We start from the raw sequence: 22,778 nt of genomic DNA, 5'->3' as shown, positions 1-22,778 counted from the left end.
ACAAAACGGTTAACGTGCTTAGCTGCTAACCCAAAGGTTAGTGGTTTAATTCACCCAGCGACACTTCAGAAGAAAGGCCTGGAATCTACTTCTGAAATATCAGCCACTGGAAACACTGTGGAGCATAGTTCTATTTGGACCCACTTGGGGTCCCTGTGAGTCAGAGTCAATGTGACTGCAACTGGTCACATAACTGAACAAAAACAGATACAAAGCCCCACTCCCTTACAGCAAATCAGGGAAGGTGGATGATAAAGAGGGTGTAACTGAGTAGAAAGCATGTGCATATGGCAGAACTGTTGTTGATGGTGTGTGAAACACGGCCAGATACTAAAATTCACTGTTATTGAACTCTCTTTCTGTCAGTGATATTCAGTGTTATAGTGCTATACATTCAGTCATTTTCAGAAGAATCTTAAATTCTTTCAGAAAAAAAAAAAAACTTTATTATTGTTCATCTGAAAATTTATAACTCCTCACTGGTAGCATAGTAGATTACAAACGGGTCTGCTAACTACAGGGTCAGCAGTTCAAATCTACCGGTTGCTCCTCAGGAGAAAGATGAGGCTTTCTGCTCCCATAAAGTTTTTCAGCCTCAGAAATCTTGTACAGGGTTGCTATGAATCAGAACCAACTCGATGACACACAGCCACGAACTACAACTACCACCCATCCCTTAGGATCCCTGGTAGATCTATAGTTAAAGCACTCGGGCGCTAACCCGAAAGGTTGGCCATTTTAATCCACCACTACTCCACAGGAGAAAGATGTGACAGTGTGCTTCCATAAAGGCTTATGGCCTTGGAAAATCCCTATGGGGAAGTTCTCTTCTGTCCGTAAGGTCACTATGAGTTGGAATTGACTGATGGCAGTGTTGTTTTTGTTTTGTTTTTTACCCATCCCTTTGGCCCCTGGCTAGTACAAATTATTTATACTTGGATTCCTGGTGTGGCACTATAAGATAAGCACTGGACTGTGAACCACAAGGTCAGCGGTTGAAACCCACCACCTGTTCCTTGGAAACCCTATACAGGGTCACTATGTGTCAGAATCAACTTGTCGGCACCTAATCACAGCAACTAACTTAAGGGTTGATAGTTCAAAACCATCTAGTAGTGCCATGGAAGACAGTCCTGGTGAATTGCTTCTGTAAATATTATAGCTGAGAAAACCTTATGGAGTAGTTGTACTCTGTGATACATGAGGCCACCATGAGCCGGAATAGACTGATGGCAATGAGTAGTAGAGACCCATCCCTTATTTCTACCTAGTGCCTCAGTTTGCTTTTAATCAATACAGAGCTTTGTTACTATGTTGTTGCTAAGTGCTGTTGAGTCAGTTCTGACTCATAGCAACCGTGTATAGTGTTTCCAAAGCTTTCAATCTTTGCAGGAGGAGAAAGCCTTTCTTTCTCTCATCCAGTGGTTAGTGAGCTCGAACGGCCAACCTTGTGGTTCACAGTCTAGTACTTATTGTAGGGTGCCAGTGTGCTACTCCAAGAGTTGTTGTTAAGTGCCGTTGAGTTGGTTCTGACTCATAGTGACTCTGGTAGTGTAGTGGTTACGAATTGGGCTGTGAACTGCAAGGTCAGCAGTTCGAAACTACCAGCTGTTCTGCAGGAGAAAGATGAGGCTTTCTGCTCCCATAAATATTTACAGCCTCGGAAACCCTGTACAGGGTTGCTATGAGTCGGAACTGACTCCACGGCACTTAACAACAACAACAAATATATATATATTAAAATTGTGGAGAGGCTGTTGTTGTTGTCATCACAGTAACCCTCCCTGTATAGTTTCCTAGGAGTGGCTGGATTTTGAACCACCGACCTTGTGGATAGCAGTCCAGTGCTTATCCTGCAGTGCCACACCAGAACTCCAGAGGGAGTTGTTATGCGCCATCGAATGGATTCTGACTCAATATTGTGACCCTGTATAGGAAAGATTTACACCCTCGGAAACCCTGTACAGGGTCGCTGTGGGTCGGAACCGACTCGATGGCACTTAACAACAACAACAACAATAGGATTTGCAAGGAAAGACTGATGAGTTTGAACCACCAACCTTGTGGTCAAGTGTTTATCCTACAGTGCCACACCAGGACTCCAAGAGGGGCTGTAGTAAGACATAAAATATTTCAAGTAAGGCATGAGAAAGTTCACTGTCGTTTAAAAACTACTAGGGGCTGCTTCCAAATGGGTACTGCTCAACCCATGTGGTTCAGGAAAAGTTAATTATGAATGTCAATAGACTGAGAGAAGTCATGCTTCCCATACCAGTTACCTTGGGATTCAGAAAAATGTAGTTGGGTGTTTTTTTTGTTTTGTTTTGTTTTCCCTCCTGCTGTTTTCAGTGATGAAGTCAACTTTTTTCTTGGTAGGTCAGTCCACCTGGGGTTCTCTGTTTGCCAGTACTGAACATCCCGAGAACTGAATTCAACTATTTCACCGAGACGAGGTTTATTTTAGAAGAGCTAAATATCTCTGAATCAGTTCACATATTCCGAGATGAAATTAATCTGCACCAGCTAAACAATGAAGGGAAGTTATCTTTAACACTGGTTGGTAGCAACGTGCTGGCCAGGTAAGGCTTCATGTGAGGCTCTGCGAGACTGGTCCTTTGATGAAAGCTCTTGTGGGCATAGTATCACCTTGTTCAGAAGTTTCTGGGTGGTGCAGACAATTAATGAGCTCAACAGGTGACTGAAAGGCTGGAGGTTCGAGTTCACCCTGAGTTTCCTAAGAAGAGCCTGGGGATCTACTTCTGAAAAAATCAGCCTTAGAAAACCCTACTCTGACACATATAGGATCACCATGAGTTGGAATCAACTTTACAGCAGCTGTTTTTTTTATTAAAGCAGAGAGTTTTTAGAGAAAAGGGAATTTTTTTTTTTTTTTTTCTCCCTTCTGCAAAGTTTGGGCTCTGCTGATCCTCTGCATTTACTTTTGCATTTCAATTATGGCATCTTTAGTGTAATGTTCTTTAAAAAACGGATCAAAATTATAATTTTAAATTAATTAACTTCAAGTGTTTTCTTATCACAATGTAGTAGTTCTAATGGAGATTGGAATATTGGAATTAAACACTAAATTAAACCAAAAGATTTTTTGGAGGGAGTTTGTGGTAGTGAAATACAAACTTATGTAGAGATAGGTTAAGATCATTGGTTTTGTCATTCATTGCATTTTATACTGTATGAGGTAGAAGAGTTTTCTTTTTTTAAAAGTTCATGTAGTTCAAATTCCTTTTGTGGACAAGAAACTAAAATCTAATATCTCAAGTGACTTGCCTAAGGTTCCACATGTGAGGAAGCTTCAAAATCTTTGTGGAAAAATTTTGATTATTTTTTCAATTCCATTTCCCCCTAAACATTTAAAGCCCCTTGTACAGTGATTAATATAGTTTGGATAGTACTTGAGTTGTCAATAAGTACATTAGAGTCACTACAAGTATCTAAAGGCATATAAAGATGAACAAAACAAATGTTCTGCCTTCAACCTTACAAACCAGCATAAAAGGGGACCAGGCAATATTCAAATTTTTGCACCGATCAATAAAGCCAGTGATGATGAAATCGAAGAAGTCTGTTAACTTCTTCAGTGTGAAATTGATCAAATATGCAATCAAGTTGATTAGAATATGAAAGCTGGAAACAAAGAGGAAGGATCAGTGGCTGGAAAATATGGCCTTTGTGATAGAAACAATGCTAGAGATCACATGATAGAGTTTTGCAAGATCTCAGTGACTTATTCATTGCAAATACCTTTTTGCAACATAAGAACTGGCTATGTACCAGGTGGCATACACAGGAGTCATATCGACCATCATCTGTGGGAACACATGGTGGAGAAGCTCAATACCACCAGCCAAAATAAGGCTAAGGGCCGATGGTGAAACAGACCATCAGTTGCTCATACACAAGTTCAGGCTAAAGCTGAAGAAAATGAGAACAACTCAATGAGAGTAAAGCCGTTTGAACTGCAAGGTCGGTGGTTCAAGCTCACCAGCTGCTCCTCAGAAACCCTACACAGGGTCGCTATGGGTCGGAATCGACTCGACAGCACATAACAACAACAAATGAGAGTAAATATATGACCTTGAATATATCCCACTTGAATTTAGAGAACATCTCAAGAACAGATTTGATAGATTAGACAAAGAAAGTCAGACATGAAGCAAACAAAAGGTCATTAAAAAGAGAGGGGAAAAAAAGAAAGAAAAATCCAAAATGGATGTCAGAAGAAATCCTAAAACTTGCTCTTGACTGTAGAGATGCTAAAGCAACTGCAAGAAATGAGGAAGTAAAAGAACTAAACAGAAAATTTCAAAGGACAGCTCAAGAAGACAAAGTCAAATATTATAATAAAATATTCAAAGACTTGGAGTTAGAAAACAAGAAGGGAAGAACATGTTCAGTATTTTTCAACCTGAAAGAAATAAATAAAAAATTCAAGCCTTAGATTGCAATATTGAAGGATTAGTCTAACACTAAGGTTGGTAGTTCAAACCCATCAGCTATTCCTTGGAAACCCTGTACAGGGTCGCTATGAGTACAAACAGACTCAACAGCACTTAACAACAACAACAACAAATGATGTGACACTATAAGATAAACACTGGACTACTAACCACATGGTTGACAATTGAAACCCACCAGTTGCTCCTTACAACCCTGTTCAGGTCACTGTGAGTCGGAACCAACTTGACAGCATTTAACAACATAAATAGCAACAATGGACAAAATGGGAGTGCAGTGGCTCCGTACACTGAACTGAGATCCACAGGGTTGGTGTTTGAGCCCACCAGCCATTCCATGGGAGAAACATGAGATTTGCAGTTGCAGAAACCCTATACAGGGTCGCTATGAATTGGAACCTACTTGACAGCATTTAGCAACAACAACAATGGACAAAATACTGAATGATGCAGTAAGCATAAAAAGAAGAGGAAAGGAATACACAAAGCCACTGTACCAAAAATAATTGGTCGATGCTCAACCATTTCAGGAGGTAGCATATGATCAAGAACTGATGTTATTGAAGAAAGAAGTCCTCCAAGCTGTACTGAAGGCATTGACAGAAAAGAAAAATCCATATAAAAGGGTTTCAGAGAAGATATTTGTACAGGGATATTTAGCTTTGTCAAACTTTGTCTCTCATACCTTGGACATATTGTCTGGAGGGACCAGTCGCTGGAGAAGGATATCATGTTTGCTAAGGTGGAGCGTCAGAGAAAAAGAGGAAGACCCCCAGTGAGATGGATTGGCAAAGTGGCAACATCAATGGGCTCAAGCGTGGCAACAATGGTGAGGTTGGCCCAGGATCTGGCAGTGTTTCGTTCTGCTGTGAATAAGGTCTCTATGAGTCGGTACTGACTTGATGGCACCTAACAACAACAATTAAACTTTGTTGCAAACACACCTATGAATTTGGTGCAGCATACAGTAGACAAAATGATTCAAATATCTTAAGGCAATGAGTTGCAGAGCTTGGCTCAGAACCATAGTCTAAGGGGACACCATGGTCAATTGATACAGTCCACAAAGACAGTGTTCTACATCTTACTTTGGAGAGTGGTGACTGGGACGTTGAAAGTTCCTGAGCAGCTATCCAAGGTGCAACCATTGCTTTCTCCATGTGCAGAAGAAAGAAGAATGATGACAATTTAAGAGGCTTAGAATCAACTAGTCCAGTGAACCCCAGGAGCATGCGAACATCAGTCACCATGACTCTGAGACCAGAAGAACCAGATGGTGCCCACCTACCACTACCAACTGTTCTGCATAGGATCACATTAAAAGGTTCTAGGTAGAGTGGGAGAAAATGTGGAAAATAAAAAAAGACTGGGCTTACTGTCAAGAAAGAGACTGGAGAAACCCAAAACTATAGCCCTCAACTATCCTTCAGGTAGGAAAGGAACTCACCCTTGTGGCCCAATTTTCAGCCAAGCAGCAGGTAGGTATATAGGGAGGAGCAACAACAATAGCAAGGTATACTCATCATGGAATGGTCAATCATTCAGGATCAAAAGGGCAACATTTACCTAAGAACATAGTTGATGGGAAGATTGGTAGAATGGAACTAGGAAGCACAGGGAGGAAGCAGTATAACTGTTGTTACATGGAGGGGATTGCAGTCATTGGGATGACACAACGTGTATGATTTGTTGAGTATAAAGCTGATGATCTTGTCTGTAAACCTTCACTCAATTCACAATAAAAAGTTAAAAAAATACAAGAAATAAGGCTCCAGGAACTGATGGAATGCCACTTGGAATGTTTGACAAACTGATGCAGCACAGGCGGTACTCAGTGTACTATACTATGTCAAGACTGATTGAAAGAGATCCATACTAGTGCCTATTCCAAAGAAAGGTGTCCCAATGGAATTTGGAAATTATTCACAATATCAGAGAATACCAGGAAGAAGGTTATTTGTGCCTTATTAATTATGCAATGGCATTAGACTGTGTGGATCAAAACAAACTATGTGGGGTAACAGTGGAAAGAATGAGTATTCCAGAACACTTCATTGTGTTCATGAGGGATCTAAAGATAGGTCAAGAGACAGTTGTTTGAACAGAACAAAGGGATAATGAATGGTTTAAAATCAGGAATGGTGAGAGCCAGGTTTGTGTTCTTTCACCATAGTTATTCAATCTGTATGCTGAGCAAATAATCAGAGACGCTGGACTATATGAAAAAGAACGTGGCATCAGAATTGGAGGAAGACCCATTAACAATGATATACATATAATACAACCTTGTTTACTGGAATCGAAGAAGACTAAAATACTTACTGATGATGATCCAAGACTTCAGTATGGATAGCACCTCAATGTAAAGAAAACAGAATTCCTCACAACCAGACCAATGAATAACATCATGATAAGTGAAGAAAAGATTGAAGTTGTCAATGACTTTATTTTTCTTGGGGCCACTCAACACCCATGGAAGCAGCAGTTAAGAAATCAAAGGACGCATTGCAATAGGCAACTGCTGCACAAGACCTCTTTAAAGTGCAAAAGAGCAAAGATGTCAGCCTGAGGACTAAGGTGCACCTGATCCAACCTATAGTATTTTCAGTCACCTCATGTAGATGTGAAAGTTGAACAATGAATAAGAAAGACTGTAGAAGAATCGATGCATTAGAATTATGGTGTTGGCAAAGAATATTGAACTATCAGAAGAACAAACAAATCTATCCTGGAAGAAGTATAGAATGTTCCTTAGAAACCAAGATGGTGAGACTTTGTCTCTACGAGTTTGAACATGTTGTCAGGAGGGCCCAGTCTCTGGAGAAAAACATTATGCTTGGTAGAGAGGAGAGTCAGTCAATGAAAAAGAAGATGAATTGATGGCAGCAAAGTGGTGGCTGCAGTGGACTCAAACACAACAGCAATCTTGAGATGGCACAGAACAACAGTTGCTTTATTGGAGTCCAGGTGTGGTGCTGTGGGATCAGCAATGTCAGAAGTTCAAATCCTCGGAAACCCTATACAGGGTTGCTGTGAATGACTTGACGGCAGCAGCAACAATTTTTTTTTAAAGGAAGTATATTTAGGTATGGCTATGCAATAATACCATGTATGCAGTTCATACAATTTTAAAGAGTTTTAAAATACAATCTGTCTGAGCATGACTGTTTTTGTCCTCATGCTGTTTGAAACATATAAGATTCTTTTGAATAAGATTTATCAATCAATTTTTGACAGCTGATCTGGAGTTATTGGTAAGCTATTTGACTGCCTTTAATTATTAGTGTTCAGGACAATCACATGCTTGACTCAATTTTTGTGTTAACTTTTTCAAGACTACTAATGCCAGTATGGCGTCCTGGTGTGGCGCTGTGGGTTAATGTGCCAGACTGCAAAGCTGTTTGAACTGCAAGGTCGGCGGTTCAAGCTCACCAGCTGCTCCTTGGAAACCCTATGCAGGGTTGCTGTAGGTCAGAACCAACTTGATGGCACTTCACAACAACAACAATGCCAGTATACCCAAGACTACTAATGCTAGTCATAGGAGTGAACTGTGAAACATGTGTCATTCCAAATCTTAGCAAGAGTTTTTTTTTTTTTTTTTTAAGGCTGATTTTGAGATTGAAGTTGTGAGTTCTGGCTTTGGGATTGTTTATGAAATATGATACTTAAAAAAAAAAAGGTAGATTTTCCATCTATATTGTCATTCATTTGTTTTTGAGAGGCACAGTGAATAACTTTAGTTTTCTTATTCTTGCTTTTCTTTCTGTTTTTGAAATAAAAGCCAACTCTATTTCCCATGGAAAGGACGATGATGGAAGTTTGCCCAATAGTATCCTTTTTTCTATTAGTTGTTGGATGAAGACAACAAATTCACTCACTAGCTTCATAATCATGGTTAAATTTCTTAACTTTTTTCGGTCTCAGTTTTCACATTTTTAAAATGGGGATTTTAATAACACCCATTTCATAGGATCATTTTATAGTATAAAGCATGATATTCCACCTACAGTGCTTGTAGCATTGCCTCACATCTAATAGAAACTAGATACGTGTTATCTATTTTTATGTTAATTCCTGTACCAGGCAAATGGTTAACATGCTCTGCTGATGATCAAAAGGTTGGAGGTTTGAGCTCAATTCAGAGGTGCCTTGAAAGAAAAACCTGGCAAATGGTCTCCAAAAAAATCAGCCATTGAAAGTACTGTGAACAATTCTACATCGAAAACACTGCAGATACCCATGGGATCACCATGAGTCGAATTCAATCTATGACCACGAGTTGTATTATTTTAAATGATTATTATTACCATGATCTACTAGGAAAACAAAAGATGGAGTTACTAAGGTGTGAAGATAGTCAATGAATCTGGGACAAGGGAGCAACTAGTGAAATGAAATGTAGAAGGCTACTAAAATAAAGTTCAAGTCTTCGGAGTCATTTGAGCTTATGGATAACTTTGTCTGTTGAGAATAGAAAAAAAGGATAGAGGATGTCATTTGTGTTGGAAGAGAGATTACGTCGTTATAAAAACAAAATAAGAAGAAAATATGTCATCTCTCTCTCTCTCCTTTATGTACTTACAGTGAGGACAAAACTTTAGAATCAGCCGTTGTGAAAGTCATTAGTCCAGTTGAGCAGAGCAACGCTGGGGTTGAGTTCCAAGAGTCTTCCTCCTCCCTTGTGGTGAAAGAGATTCTTCAGGAGGCCCCTGAGCTCATCACTGAGCAGCTGGCCCATCTCCTCAGAGGTGAGCGATAAGTCTTCTTAGCAAGTACTGGAAGGCTTAATGGCATGCCACTGTATCTGCTCATGCAGAAAGAGTGCGATCCATTCTTGGGTTAACAATCCCTTTAAAGACCTCAGGAAGCTTCATCATAGAAGCAGGGAGTAAAGAATTTGTGAAAGGGAAGTATTCTATTGAATATTAAAAATGTACATTTAAACATAGACACAAAAGATCTTTGCTGTTTCAGTGGATCAGAATATTAAGCGGAGCTGCTACACCTCACTTGCGGAGTTGGTATGCTAGCTCCTCTGGCCATTTTAACTGCTTTGACAGAAGTGATTCTTGTCCAGTGACAGCGTGAGTATGGTCCAGAACTCTGCAAACCCACATTGAAATATCTATGGACACTTATTCTTTTGTGGTTAATACAATAGGGCAAAACATACACCTTTCCTTTTGATGTCAGGGCTTGTCTAGTCCCAATTATCACCTCCTTCACCACCATGTTATAACATAGTCCGTCTTCACTCAGCCTCCTGGAAATGCTGGGGTCTGTAACTACTGCTATTGCTGCTGTGTGTCATGGAGTTGGTCCCTCTTCATAGCAGCCCTGTATAGGGTTTCCAAGACTAAATCTTTACGGGAGCAGAAAACCTCATCTCTCTCCTATGGAATGGCTGGTGGATTTGATCTGCTGACCTGGTTAGCAGCCCAACGCATAACCCACTATACTATCAGGACTCCTTGGGGGTCAGAGCACAGCATCATAAATTATTTGATTAATCTTTCTTATTGGTGGCACCATTACTTCCAAAGAGTAGTTTGCAAGCTGACAATTTGACTTTAGGGCCAGATTCTCACAAAAACTCACCTGTTCTCTCATTTCGGGTATTGTTTTGATTTTGTATAAAGTTTGTGTTTTTTGTTTTTTTTTTTTAACAATCCATTTTTCACATGGGTTTTCTCAGCGTTATTTATAAAAGAAAATAAAAACTAGTAATTAAGAGACTGAAAGAATTGAAAAATGTTGGAGAATATGAAGAATGTGTTCACACAACTTTTTGAGGGACTCTTTCCTTCACTCTCTGTGTCTACCACTATGTGAAGGAAGTGGGATACAAGAGTTGCACAGTTCTTATAAATGTTTTAGGAGCCCTGGTAGTGTAGAGTATTGTGTGTTGGGCTGCTAACTGCAGAGAAAGATGAGGCTTTCTCCTCCTGTAAAGATTTACAGCCTCAGAAATCCTCTCTTCTAAGGAGCACTCCGGCTGTACTTTGTGCAGGACAGATTTATTTGTTCTTCCGACAGTCCTTGATACTTTCAATATTCTTTGATAACACCAAAATTCCAATGAATCGATTCTACAGTCTTCTTTACTCATTGTCCAACTTTCACATGCACATGAGGTGATTTAAAATACTGTGTCTTGACTCAGGCACACTTTGGTCCTCAAAGTGACATCTTTGCTCTGTAACACTTTAAAGAGCTCTTGCAGTAATTCATCTTTTGGTTTCTTAACTGCTGCTTCCATGAGTGTTGACTGTGGATCCAAGCAAAATAAAGTCATTGACGATTTCAATCTTTTCTCTCATTTAGCATGATATTATTTATTGGTCCAGTTGTAAGGATTTAAATTTTCTTTACATTGAGGTGTAATCCATACTGAAGGCTGTAGTCTTTAATCTTCATCAGTAAATATTTGAAGCCCTTTTACTTTCAGCAAGCAAGATTGTGTTATCTGCATATGGCAGGTTGTTAGTCTTCTTCCAATCATAGAAACCATCTTTTCTGATTACTTGCTCAGCATCCAGATTGAATAAGTATGGTGAAAGGACACAGCCCTGGTTTTAAGGCATGCTGAATCCCCTTATTCTGTTTGAACCGCTGCCTCTTGATCAGTGTACAGATTCCTCATGAGCACAGTTAAATATTCTGGAATTTCCATTCTTTGCAATATTATCCGTAGTTTGTTGTGATCCACACAGTCTAATGCCTTTGTGTAGCCAATAATACACAAGCAAACATCTTATTGGTATTCTCTGCTTTCGATCAATATCCATCTGATGCCAGCAATAATATACCCTGTTCCATGTCTTCTTCTGAGTCTGGCTTGAATTTATGGCAACTCCTTGTTGATGTACTGCTACAACCGGTTTTGAATTACCTTCAGCAAAATTTTATTTGCATGTGATATTAATATTTTCCCATAATTTCTGCATTCCAGTGGGTCACTTCTCTTTGGAATGGATGCAAATATGGATCTCTTCCAATTGGTTGGCCAGGTAACTGTCTTTTCCAAATTTCTTGGCAAAGATGAGTGAGTGAGTGCCTTCAGTGCTGCATCCGTTTGTTGAAAGATTTCAAGTTTTTTGTGTGTCAGTTTCTGGAGCCTTGTTTTTCGCCAATGCCTTCAGTGCAGCATGGACTTCTTCCTTCCATACCATTAGTTCTTGATCATGTGTTATCTTTTGAAATGATTGAATATTGATCCATTCTTTTTGGTACAATGATTCTGTGTATTCATTTCATCTTCTTTACACATGTCTTGCATCATTCAATATTTTGCTCATGGTTGTTGTTAAGTGCCATGGAGTTGGTTCCAACTCATAGTGACCCAATATTGCAATCCAAAGTTTGAACTCTTTTCTTCAGTTCTTTCAGTTTGATAGATGCTAAGCGTGTTTTTCCCTTTTGGTTTTTTAACTTCAGGCCATTTCACATTTCATTATTTTACTTGACTTTGTCTTCTTGAATTACCCTTTGACATTTTCTGTTCAGCTCTTTTACTTCATCATTTCTTCCAGTTGGCTTTGGCTTCTCTGCATTCAATAGCAAGTTTCAGAGTCTCTTCTGACATCCATTTTGGTTTTTTCTTTCTTTCCTCTCTTTCCTTTTGCTTTCTTCATATACGATGTTCTTGTTGTCATTTGACAACTCTTCTGGTTTTCAGTGACTAGTGTCTAATGAATCAAATTTGTTCTTGAGATGATCTCTAAATTCAGATTAGATATACGTAACAATCAGGTTTTGGCTCTAGTAGGCTTGTTTTAATTTTTCTTCAGCTTCAGCCCGAACTTGTATATGAGCAATTGATAATCTGTTCCACAGTTGGCCTATGGCCTTTTTCTGGCTGATATAGACTCAAACATACCAATGATCATGAAGATGATGCAGAACCAGGCAGCATTTCGATCTGTTTTATAATAAAACCTGTGAAAGTCAGAATGTGTTTGGAAGAAATCAGTCAGAGAAGGAAATGCGTATTTTCTTCGAAATTGAGAATGATTGAAACATGGTGCCTGTACCCTTTGAAAGGTAGAAAACTAGGAACCTGGAGAAACAAGGCAGTCCTGTGGTGTTCTGACTCTCCTAGGTTACACGGTACATCAGGTCACCAAAGGTCAGAGCTGACTGGAGGGCAACTAATGAAGACTGCCAAGAGAGATACTGTCATGAGAGAGCCATGTTTCACCAAAGGCTCAGAGGTAGAAGATGTAAGTGGCTTGTTACAATGGAAGGAGGGCTAACGACTGCATGTGTGAGCATATATGTGTTCATGTATGTGGAAGGGAGATGGGACACAAGTGAACCATTTTGATAAGACTAAACCATTTTGACAAGACCCAAGGGATTAGGCTTTAAACGATTTCTGAAGAGTTCACAGTTAAGAAACACTTTTAGATAGTGGGCCAATTTTTTTTAATTCCCTTAAATTTTCACTTAAAAATCTTTACAAAGGAGCTCAGGTAGCGTAGTGGTTATAAATTGGGCTGCGAACCTCAAGGTCAGCAGTTTGAAACTACCAGCTGTTCTGCAGGAGAAAGATGAGGCTTTCGGTTCCCGTAAAGATTTACAGCCTCGGAATTCTCGTACAGGATCACTATGTGTCGGAATCGACTCCACGGCACATAACCACCACCAAATCTTTACTAAATATAAGAAAAAGATTGAGTCAAATTTTGCTGTACTGTAAGCTCAGTCTAGAGTCCTGGTGTGGTGTTGTAGGATAAGCACTGAATTACTAACCACAGGGTTAGTGGTTCAAACTCACCAGCCGCTCCTTGAAGACCCAATAGAAGGTCACTATGAATCGAAATCAACTCAACTTCTCTTAACAAAACAACAAACTCAAATTTAGATACCATAGTTTTTCTTTCATTTTTAAAAAGTATTTACTCAAATTAAAGAACTTAAATGATACAGAACAGAAAATATTAGAAATTCCTATATAATAAAAAGTGAAAATAAATTAGCCAACTCCATAGACATTTCCAGTTAAGCATTAATACAAATATAGTTATAACATACATACATATGATTCTCACAAGCACACAAAAAAATCAGAGATACTAAAATATTCTCAAGTTTTAAAAAAGTGTAGAATATGTTTCACCATCATTCTGTATGAATGTAAACCTGTGATTTAATTCCATGATTTTATCATGTCAGAAGCATAGTTGGTTTTCAGGTTTTTAAAAAACCATCTTGATATCTTAACGCATTGGCTTATTCATGATTAAGGTATTTTACCTACACAGTAGTTACTCAGTGTGAACAAAATATTTTAATTTTTATTATTTGCTGTGATGTTTTAAACTTCCAAAGTCTTTTCAACATAAGAAAATAGCTGCACACATTTAAATGTCTTTTCTTATAAAACACAGTATTTTTAAGAATTCATGATGATTGTCTTTGTGGTTCCTAGTAATAAGTCCGGTGTTATTTTTCCACATAGTATAAGTTATATTATGCAACATGAAGGAGTGCAGAAAGACCCAGTAGTTCTTAAACAATGTTACCCATAACCATATAAATACCAAATACAACAACGGCCAACAATCTTCGTAGTGCCCTTTCACCTCACTGAAGTTGAAGGCTCTCCCTTTGGATATTTTCCCACTTCAATGTGAAGTAGATTGTTAGGATTTCATTAGTGGCTTCATTATGTGGCTTTTTGACAAGAAAACAGAAAACAAATTGGTTTTGATTTCTTCCGCAGTCAAAGCTCTCAGAAGAGACATTTTTTTGGAAATCATATGATGTTTTGAGTAACCCAACATTCCTTAGTAGATGAAACTTCTCAATGCAATTGCAATAAATAAGCATCTATATCCTTAGCTATATTACCAATGTATCCTGGAACCAAAGTAAGATGGTTTTCCTGTTCCCACAATCCACTTAACTGTTGGTTTTAAAATCTGAATATTTCTATCAGTTATAATTTCTGTTTTGGATGATAGCTCTGACCACCACCTTTTAAAGACTGCTTGAAGCCAGTTGAAACCAACGAATACATATTCTTCAAATTTGCTTTTAAGTAGTGATTTTACTAGTGGCAACACATCTACACAGCAGCCAAGTAAGATTTTTTTTTCTTATAAGTAAGTATTGTTTTTCTTCCTGTAAACTATTGGTGAATACAGGAAGGCAATCAACCACAACTCCAAGATCTTCTGTCTTCACCAAATAGGCCACAAGTTCACTTATACTTTTCTTTCTCCAAAAGGTTAAGGCTACATTCAACCTCAAATTCCTGCTGAACAAAACTTGTCCCATTGTTTCATGGTCCTGAGAAAGCTCAGAAAAAAAAGCCACTATAGTTTGATGACGGGCCTTCTGTCTATTTATGTAAGCAGACAATTGTTTTGGAGATGTCTTAATCTCCTTAATGTTCTTATTAGTGAAAGTATAATTCCTTTTTTTTCTAGGAAGATCAATGGAATGATCCTCAATATTCTTACAAAGTTCCATTTTTTAACATTTTGGATTTCAGATGCCATAATCTCTTAAATACCAGCGCCTCATGGTGTTGTGGCACTGCAGCCCACACCTGGCTTGAAGAAAACCTCTAGTCCTTCTCTCACCATGTGCACCTGATTCCACAGTTTTTCAATAATGCTGTATGTAACACCATACCTAAAAAGATTTGTGGTTTTTATTTTAATCCTCCAGTAAATAGAAATTTCAATATTTTTTACTTTCATAATATGAATTGTTGTTGTTGTTAAGTGCCGTTCAGTCGATTCTGACCCATAGTGACCCTGTATAGGGTTTCTGAGGAGCAGCTGGTGAGCTTGAACCGCCAACCTTGCAGTTCAAACGGCTTTGCAGTCTGGCGCATTAACCCACAACACCACACAAGGGGTATTGTAAGCAACTGTGTTGCTTTGTATTTTGGGATGTTTTAAATGATCATTACTTTTTCATGGACTTTAGAGCGTATGTGTGCTCTTCTAGGGTTTGAAAGAATGTGCCATTTTTGTGCACACCTCTGCCATAAGGAGTTTTGAAAAAAAAAGTGTCTGTTACCAGATGTCATGAGACCAGATATGTAAGGCTGAGATTTAGAAGTCTTTAAAAGCATCATAATTAGACCTCTATGGAGGAAATTTTATTATAAACTTTGTACTAAAGCAAATCCAGCTTTACTACGAGCCAGGTACTTAATCAGTCTGATGAATCTTTGTTTCTCATTCCCAAGGCCATATCCTAAAACTTGTCACACAGAAGCACATTGATGTACCATAAATGGATTTCAGATGGGCAAAGATACTGATTTCCCTTGGTTCATGGAGGGGAACACCAAATATGCCTTTTAGCCCATTATGCTGCAAAAGAAGAAGTAATTGCCAATATGTTCCAGAGTGTGAGAAAGGTTGAGGAGCATGCATTACTATACTTCTGCCTCCTTTAATGGCCATATTCAATCAGTCCACATCAGTCTTTTTTGCTCTAACAACATTCCTTGTTGGAGAAAACAGAAGTCATCAAATATAAATTTTCTAATGTTCGTTGTTGTTATGTGCAATCAAGTTAGTGCTGACCCATAATGACCCTGTATAGGGTTTCCAAGGAGTGACTGGTGAGCTTGAACCACTGACCTTGCAATTCAAACCTACTTTGAAGTCCAGCTCTTTAGCCCACAGTGCCACACCAGGACTTCTTATATTACCAGGCCCTAGTCACAATCTACCAACATCTCAATCCATTATCACTTCTGATATTATTAATAAAGTGTTCTTGCCAGATATGAATGTTTTTCTTGCATTCTAGATCCCTTTCTGTCTTTTCTCCTCTAAAGTTTTGAACCCACAATGATCTCATTTGCCTTCTTCAGTCTGCTGCACCCATCTCTTCTGCTCTACCAGAATCTTTCTTTAACATTTTTATCACTTGCTATATTGAGAAGGATATCATGTTTGGTAAGGTGGAGGTTCAGAGGAAAAGAGGAAGACCCCCAACAAGATGGACTGGCCAAGTGGCAGCATCGATGGACTCAAGCGTGGCAACAATAGTGCGGTTGGCCCAGGATTGGGTAGTGTTTCGTTCTGCTATGCATAAGGTCTCTATGAGTCGATACCGACTCGATGGCACCTAACAACAACAACATCTCCTATGAAAGGAGCTCTAGTAGTGTAGTGATTATGAATTGGGCTGCGAACCGCAAGGTCAGCAGTTCGAAGCTACCAGCCGCCCTGCGGGAGAAAGATGAGGCTTTCTGGTCCTGTAAAGATTTACAGCCTCGGAAACCCTGCTCATGGTTGCTATGGGTCGGAAGCGATTCAACGGCACTTAACAACAACAACATTTCTTCTATGAAAAAGAAAACAAACAAACAAAAAAGCCCAAACTTTGACCCAGATTACCTTCCAGCTGTACTTTCTTTTCTCTTCTTTCAAAAATATATATGTATATATCTATATATATGTCTATATATATATCTGTATGTATGTATATATGTATGTATATATATGTATATGTATATATTTTTTTTTGTTAATTTAACCTTTCTTGTGGGGGTAGGTAGGTAGGAATAAGGAGTGTGAGAGTAAGGATTTAGGACTATGGTTAGGTTAGGTCAGGCCTAGGACTTCGTTTAGTATTAGGGTTATAGTTAAAGACTAGGGTTAGTATTAGAAGTAAGGGTTGGGTTAGGGCTAGAAGTAAGGTTTGGTATAGTTTTTAGGGTTATAGCTAGGTGTATATTTATTTTACTGAAATCTATTTGATTTCCTCTTCTTTTGGAAATTGCATAGCTGTATTATTCCTTCTATTTACTTTATGACTTTTTTGTTGTTGTTGCAACGATATCTCCGGCTCTCTATACTGCCATATCTGGGTTGAGTTCTAGGTGATATTGTTATGTATGTTAGTCTCAGCTTGTCTGCTATTGTTGGTTCTCTGTCCAAAGAACTCCTTTTAGTATTTTTTGTAAGGTTGGTATGGTTTTTACAATTTTTTTAAATGTTTCTTTATCTGCAAATGATCTAATTTTGTTTCTATATTTAATGGACAATTTTGCTGGATGTATAATTCTTGGTTGGCAATTTTTTTTTTTTTAGAGTTTTAGGTATTTTATTCCATTGTCTTCTTGCTTGCATGGTTTCTGCTTAGAAACCAGAGATTAGTCTTATTAGTTCTTCTTTGTAGGTAACTTTTTCATTTTCCTGAGCTACTCTCAGGATTCTTTCCTTGTCTTTGGTTTTGAGACATTTTGATTATATTAAGTCTTGGTGTTTTTCTTTTGGGGAATAACCTTTTTGAAGTTAGTTTAACTTTTGAATGGCTGTCTTCTCATCTTTCATGATTTTAGGGAAGTTTTCTTTCAACAACTCTTGGACAATATGTTCTATGGTTTTGTTTTTGTCTCTTCCTCTTAATAATGTGCCATGTAAATCTTTGGCTTTCTTTAGCCTTTTTTGGTTTTTTTCCTAAATGTTCTTCTAGCAGATGAATAGGGAGAGATTTTTTCTTCAACGTTAGTAATTTGGCCTTCCATTGATTCAGTTCTACTTCTTTGCCCTTTCACTGTATTATCTATTTCTGAACATTTAATGTTAATCTTCTGGTTTTATTAATTACTGTTTTTGCGTGGTTTTCATTTTAAAAATTTATTTTGTCAGTTTGTTTCCTGAATTCTTCCATTGTTTTGTCTGTTTTCCTTCATTTCATCTGTATCTTTCTTGATCGTTCTTTCAATCTGTTGTGGTGCCTAAATAGCACTCTTTAGAATTCCTTATCAAGTAGCTCTAATACCATTTATGGTGTTATATTTTCTGACTCTACATTTTGGTCACTTGTTTGAGTCACTTTGTATTGTTCTTTGTGTAAATTGAAATTGTCTATTTTCTCTAAGACATTGTGGTGTTGTATTTATAGTCAATTGATTATTGTATATTGGTGTGTTCTCAGGCACTCACCACCTATCTCCTGGTGGATGTGGTGGAGACTGGAAGTCTGAACACAGTTCACTCTTCACTCTTTACATAGCGCAGTACATGAGGGGTACTCTCACCTCCCAATGCAGGAGTGCTACATTTGGCAAATAACCTGGCAGAGCAGAGGCTGCAGAGGAAGGGGTGCCACTGGCTGCTGAGTTGGCGAGGGTAAGGACTGGCCACACCCCTGGCTACTATGAGGACACGGGAAAAAGGGAAGACTGCATCCCCTAACCTCTAGCCAGGTCTTGTGCCTGCAGGCCACCGTATCAACAGTTGCTCACAAAATCCCAAGATGGCTACAATGCTCCATGCTAGCCTACAATCCACAAATTTTGCTTCTCCCTCACAGCTTCCTCTTCCAGTCAGCATCCCATCCACTTTTCTGTTCTACCTTCGGAAGTTCAGGCAGGGTTCGAGGGTCACTATCAGTATCTGTTTCACTCAGTCCCCCGTGTCTTTGCTGCAAAGAGTCTGCTCAGTGTATCTGCCTACTCCACCCTCTTGCCAAGGAAACTCCTTGTCATCTGTTATCCCTTTTGTGCGGTGTAATACATATCTAGAAGAGAATAAAAAACATAAATGAATCATCTGAAAGTAAACAACCTTCTACCAGTTACCCAGGTCAATAAATAGAATGAAAAGACCCTTTTGTTCCCCTTTCCCTCATTATTCCCTCCTTCCCTCCCTAAATAAAGGTAACAGTCATCCTGGTTTTTATGATATGATCTTCACTGCTTTTCTTCATACCTTTACCATGCTTACATGCTTCTCAGAACACTACAGATTGGGTTGGCCTGCTTTTGCATATTATGTAAATGGAACCATATTGTATGTCTTCTCACTGTCATTAGAGCTCTAGATTTATGTTAAATGTATTTACTTGTATAGTTCATCTATTTATCTATATATCATTTATTTGTTTTATTATTTATGCTCTACTTTCTTCCATAAAGTATTTGAGGGACCTTATAAAACAAGCATGCATGTAATGCAATGGAATGGGAGGTAAAAAAAGAAATCAGAGTTAGGGAAAATAGAAACATGTATATCAAAGGAATAAGATTAATTTGTAACAACAAATTTGAAGTCAGAACAGTATTCCATTTGCAACTTTGGATATAGTTTCTCAAGCCAATGAAAGGAGCCCTAATGTGGCACTGTAGGGTAAGCACTGGACCACAAGGTTGGTTTGAACTGTGATGTTGGCTGTTCAAATCCACCAGCTGCTCCTCAGAAATCCTATACAGAATCTCTGTAAGTCAGAACTGACTCGACGCTACTTAACGACACAGCAAGCCAATGAAAAAGCAGAAAAGTGGTTAATGATTATATTCCTATTATTATTATTTAAGCAAATGCACATACCAGTTAACTCACTACAGCAAAAAATCAAGGAACATCCCAGCCTTTACAGCACACTTGAAAACAGCGTCTTGTAATGTAGGTATCACCCAATCACAGCCCTTTCACACATGCCGTGGCTGTTTATACAGGAATTGTGCAGAGTGCAATCAGATTATTTTAAGAACTTACTCATTAATCAGTGTCACTTTTAGTATGGTAACCTTATTTTCTGTTCCAAATGTATTTTCTATGCATACTGATATTTTTCTCCAAATGCAAGAAATTAACATGAAAATCTTGTCATATCGGAATCCTTTTAGACTTTTTTTTTTTTTCTTGAATGTTTTATTGTGAATTATGTGATAGTTTACATGGGAGAACATTAGTTTTACATTCATTTTATCGTATATCGTCTCATTTCTATGGTTACAATCCCCTCCATGCATCATCAACCAACCAATCAATAATTAAGAAAATAATTTTTCTTAATTACATTTCTCAAAACCAAAGGGTATACCCTGCAGTCCTTCCCCCATACCCCCCAGGTATTTAGCACACAGTCGCTCTCCCTCTCTGGATCTAAAGTCTCCAGTTGCTCCATCGCTCCACGTCATCACCTCTGCCTCCATTTCAGGCATCACTGCTTCTCTGGGTAGGGTCCCGCTCTCTGCTCTTCTCCCTTGATGGTCCTAGGGACCTCCGCTCCTAGACTGAAAAGTTAATCACTCCCCTCCTTGCTATAAAACGTCTACCTTTACATTTCCAACCCTCACAATCAGTCCTGATAACAATTATTCACTATTGTATCACAAGAGACCCGTCTGCATTTCATTGCATCAGCCCCGCCTAGACAGATTGAATACTACTCACTGGAGATTCTACTTTCCTCCAGGTCCTCTGGATCTAGGTTCCCTCTTGAAAGCTTGTAAGCCAGTCACTTCTTGCCTTTGTAGCCCCCCGCCCCCCATTTTGGATAGCCAATGTCCAAGTTGCCCATCCCTGTCTACTCTGTGTGTGGAGGGGGTGGGAATGATTCTTGCTGTAAGGACTTGTTCCCTCTTTTGAGCTACTGCTTCCATAGGTGTAGGTCAAGTTCATCAAATTGTATGAGAATAGTTTTTTGTTTTTTTTCCTCTTCTTTTTACTTTTGGTTGAGCTCTGATCATCCAGTCACTGAAGCCAGGGTAAGTGGGTATTATCTGCAAGTGTAGGTGTTCTTACGCATATGTCCTCTCTTCTTATCAGCTGGACCCTTCACTCTCCACTCTGGTCCTCTGTGGCTATGTCACTGACTCTGGGCCCAAGATTAGACTTGTTTTTACCACTACATCTATCTATTGAAGTGTTTGCACTGGGGGATAATATTTTATTCAAATATTGAGGTAGAACTTGGTGACTATGGATGTTGTTAAAAGATAATTTACATGCCCATTAATAAGTGGTGTCATGTTGCCAGTATAAAACCTACCTGCTTAGGTTCCTGTACTGTCATTGTTCTCTAGTGTCTCTGTATCCTCTGGGTGCTGGCAGTCGGTTATGGATATAAATGTCAGCAGGTGATTCAGTCATGGCTAATGAGTGTCCAGGCTTTGCGAGGGACTTAATAGAGTGGCACAGATTTACCTTTGCTTAAATTAATACTTCTTGCAGCAAGATCAGTGGTTCAAATACACCAGCCACTCCTCAGAAACCCTATACAGGGTCACTATGAGTTGGAACTGACTTGACGGCACTTAGCAACAACAACTATAGATAAGACGTACAACAGATAAGTCCTGCTGTTTGCATTAATTTTTCTTAGTTACATTACTCAAAACTTAGAATTTTCAGAATACAAATCATTAGTGTCACTTTGCTCTGAAAAGGCACAACCTTAAGAAGCATATTTTCTAATTATTTGTATAAGAAGACACACTCATTTATATGCAATTGTAAATACCCTCCTTTCCGGAACTGCAGCTTTTATGTTTTACCTTCAACTCATCATTTCTGTTTTTGTAATTTTTGTAATGACAGTTCTCCTTTTGCTTCTTTGCTTTCTTCTTTCTCTTCCTCTTTTCTGTTTCACTTTTGCCACCCTGCCGCCCTTCCCCTAAGTTCTTTTTGTTATCATTTTCAAACAAGTTGCAGGTTGCTGTTGTTGTTAAGTGCCAGTGAGTGGGTTCCAACTCATAGAGACTCCATATAGGGTTTCTGAGGCGCAGTTAGTGGGTTTGAACTTCCAACTTTGTGGTTAGCAGTCCAGTGATTAGCCTACAGTATGAATGTACCTAAAAGTCACATTATACAGTCATGGTTGGTGCTTGACTATATGCTGGATTTGTGCCAAAAGCAAACAATTGTAGGTCTGTTGGACTTCTCAACCTGCATTAATTCATTTCCCCAGAGATGTGTACTAGAGGACTATTGCCAAACTTAGGTTAGATCAAAATGCTGGATCACCACATTGGGAATTTGTGGGTGGGTGTCCTCGTAAATGCGTGTTTGTCTGTGTGTGTGTGTGTGTGTGTGTGTGTTTAGGACCCAGTCAGCAATGTTGAGATTCCAGTCATTGATGATCAGGCACATTTCCATCATAGCTACATGCTACCCAAGTGGCATTCACTCTTATTTGTATAAGGTTTTGACCAAAGCCAGAGGAAGAAAAGTGAGATAAATAACAACAGTTCTTCTTAGCTCAGGCTTGTGCAAAAACTGTTTTAGGTTTTTAAAAAGCAGAATCTTTTCCACTGGTAGTTCCATTTGACATTTAATAAAGAATAGTTGCTTACTATTTTAGTAGCCTAGATTAACAGCTTCAAAAAGATCCTTTTAAGGAGGTCAAATAGACAAGGAACAGAGCCAGGTTTGCTCATGCTTGTGTGTTCTCTCTCTCTCTCTCTGTCTGTCTGTCGCCCAAAAAGTGATTCATACTGCTCCTGAAATGGTTAGAAAGTCCAAAGGGAATTACATTGCCTGTTTTGCTTAGGAAGAGAGAAGACTGGTATTGGAGGTGGGGAAAAGAAAGAGA

General features: G+C 38.8%; 1 protein-coding gene across 1 annotated transcript in view; it reads left to right on the top strand.

The window, feature by feature from the left end:
- The window catches only part of PRUNE2 (prune homolog 2 (Drosophila)), a 308,961-nt gene that overhangs the window by 4,184 nt on the left and 281,999 nt on the right, over positions 1-22,778 (top strand). The window contains exons 2-3 of the mRNA XM_006835009.1: positions 2,377-2,579; positions 9,060-9,223. The gene's annotated coding sequence lies outside the window, so the exon portion shown is untranslated. The remainder of the gene's footprint in view (positions 1-2,376; positions 2,580-9,059; positions 9,224-22,778) is intronic.

This window comes from Chrysochloris asiatica, unplaced genomic scaffold, assembly GCF_000296735.1.
Source record: "Chrysochloris asiatica unplaced genomic scaffold, ChrAsi1.0 scaffold00014, whole genome shotgun sequence".
Lineage (NCBI taxonomy): Eukaryota > Metazoa > Chordata > Mammalia > Afrosoricida > Chrysochloridae > Chrysochloris > Chrysochloris asiatica.
Note: the sequence above shows the minus strand (reverse complement) of the source record. Positions and strands in the feature narration are given on the sequence as shown.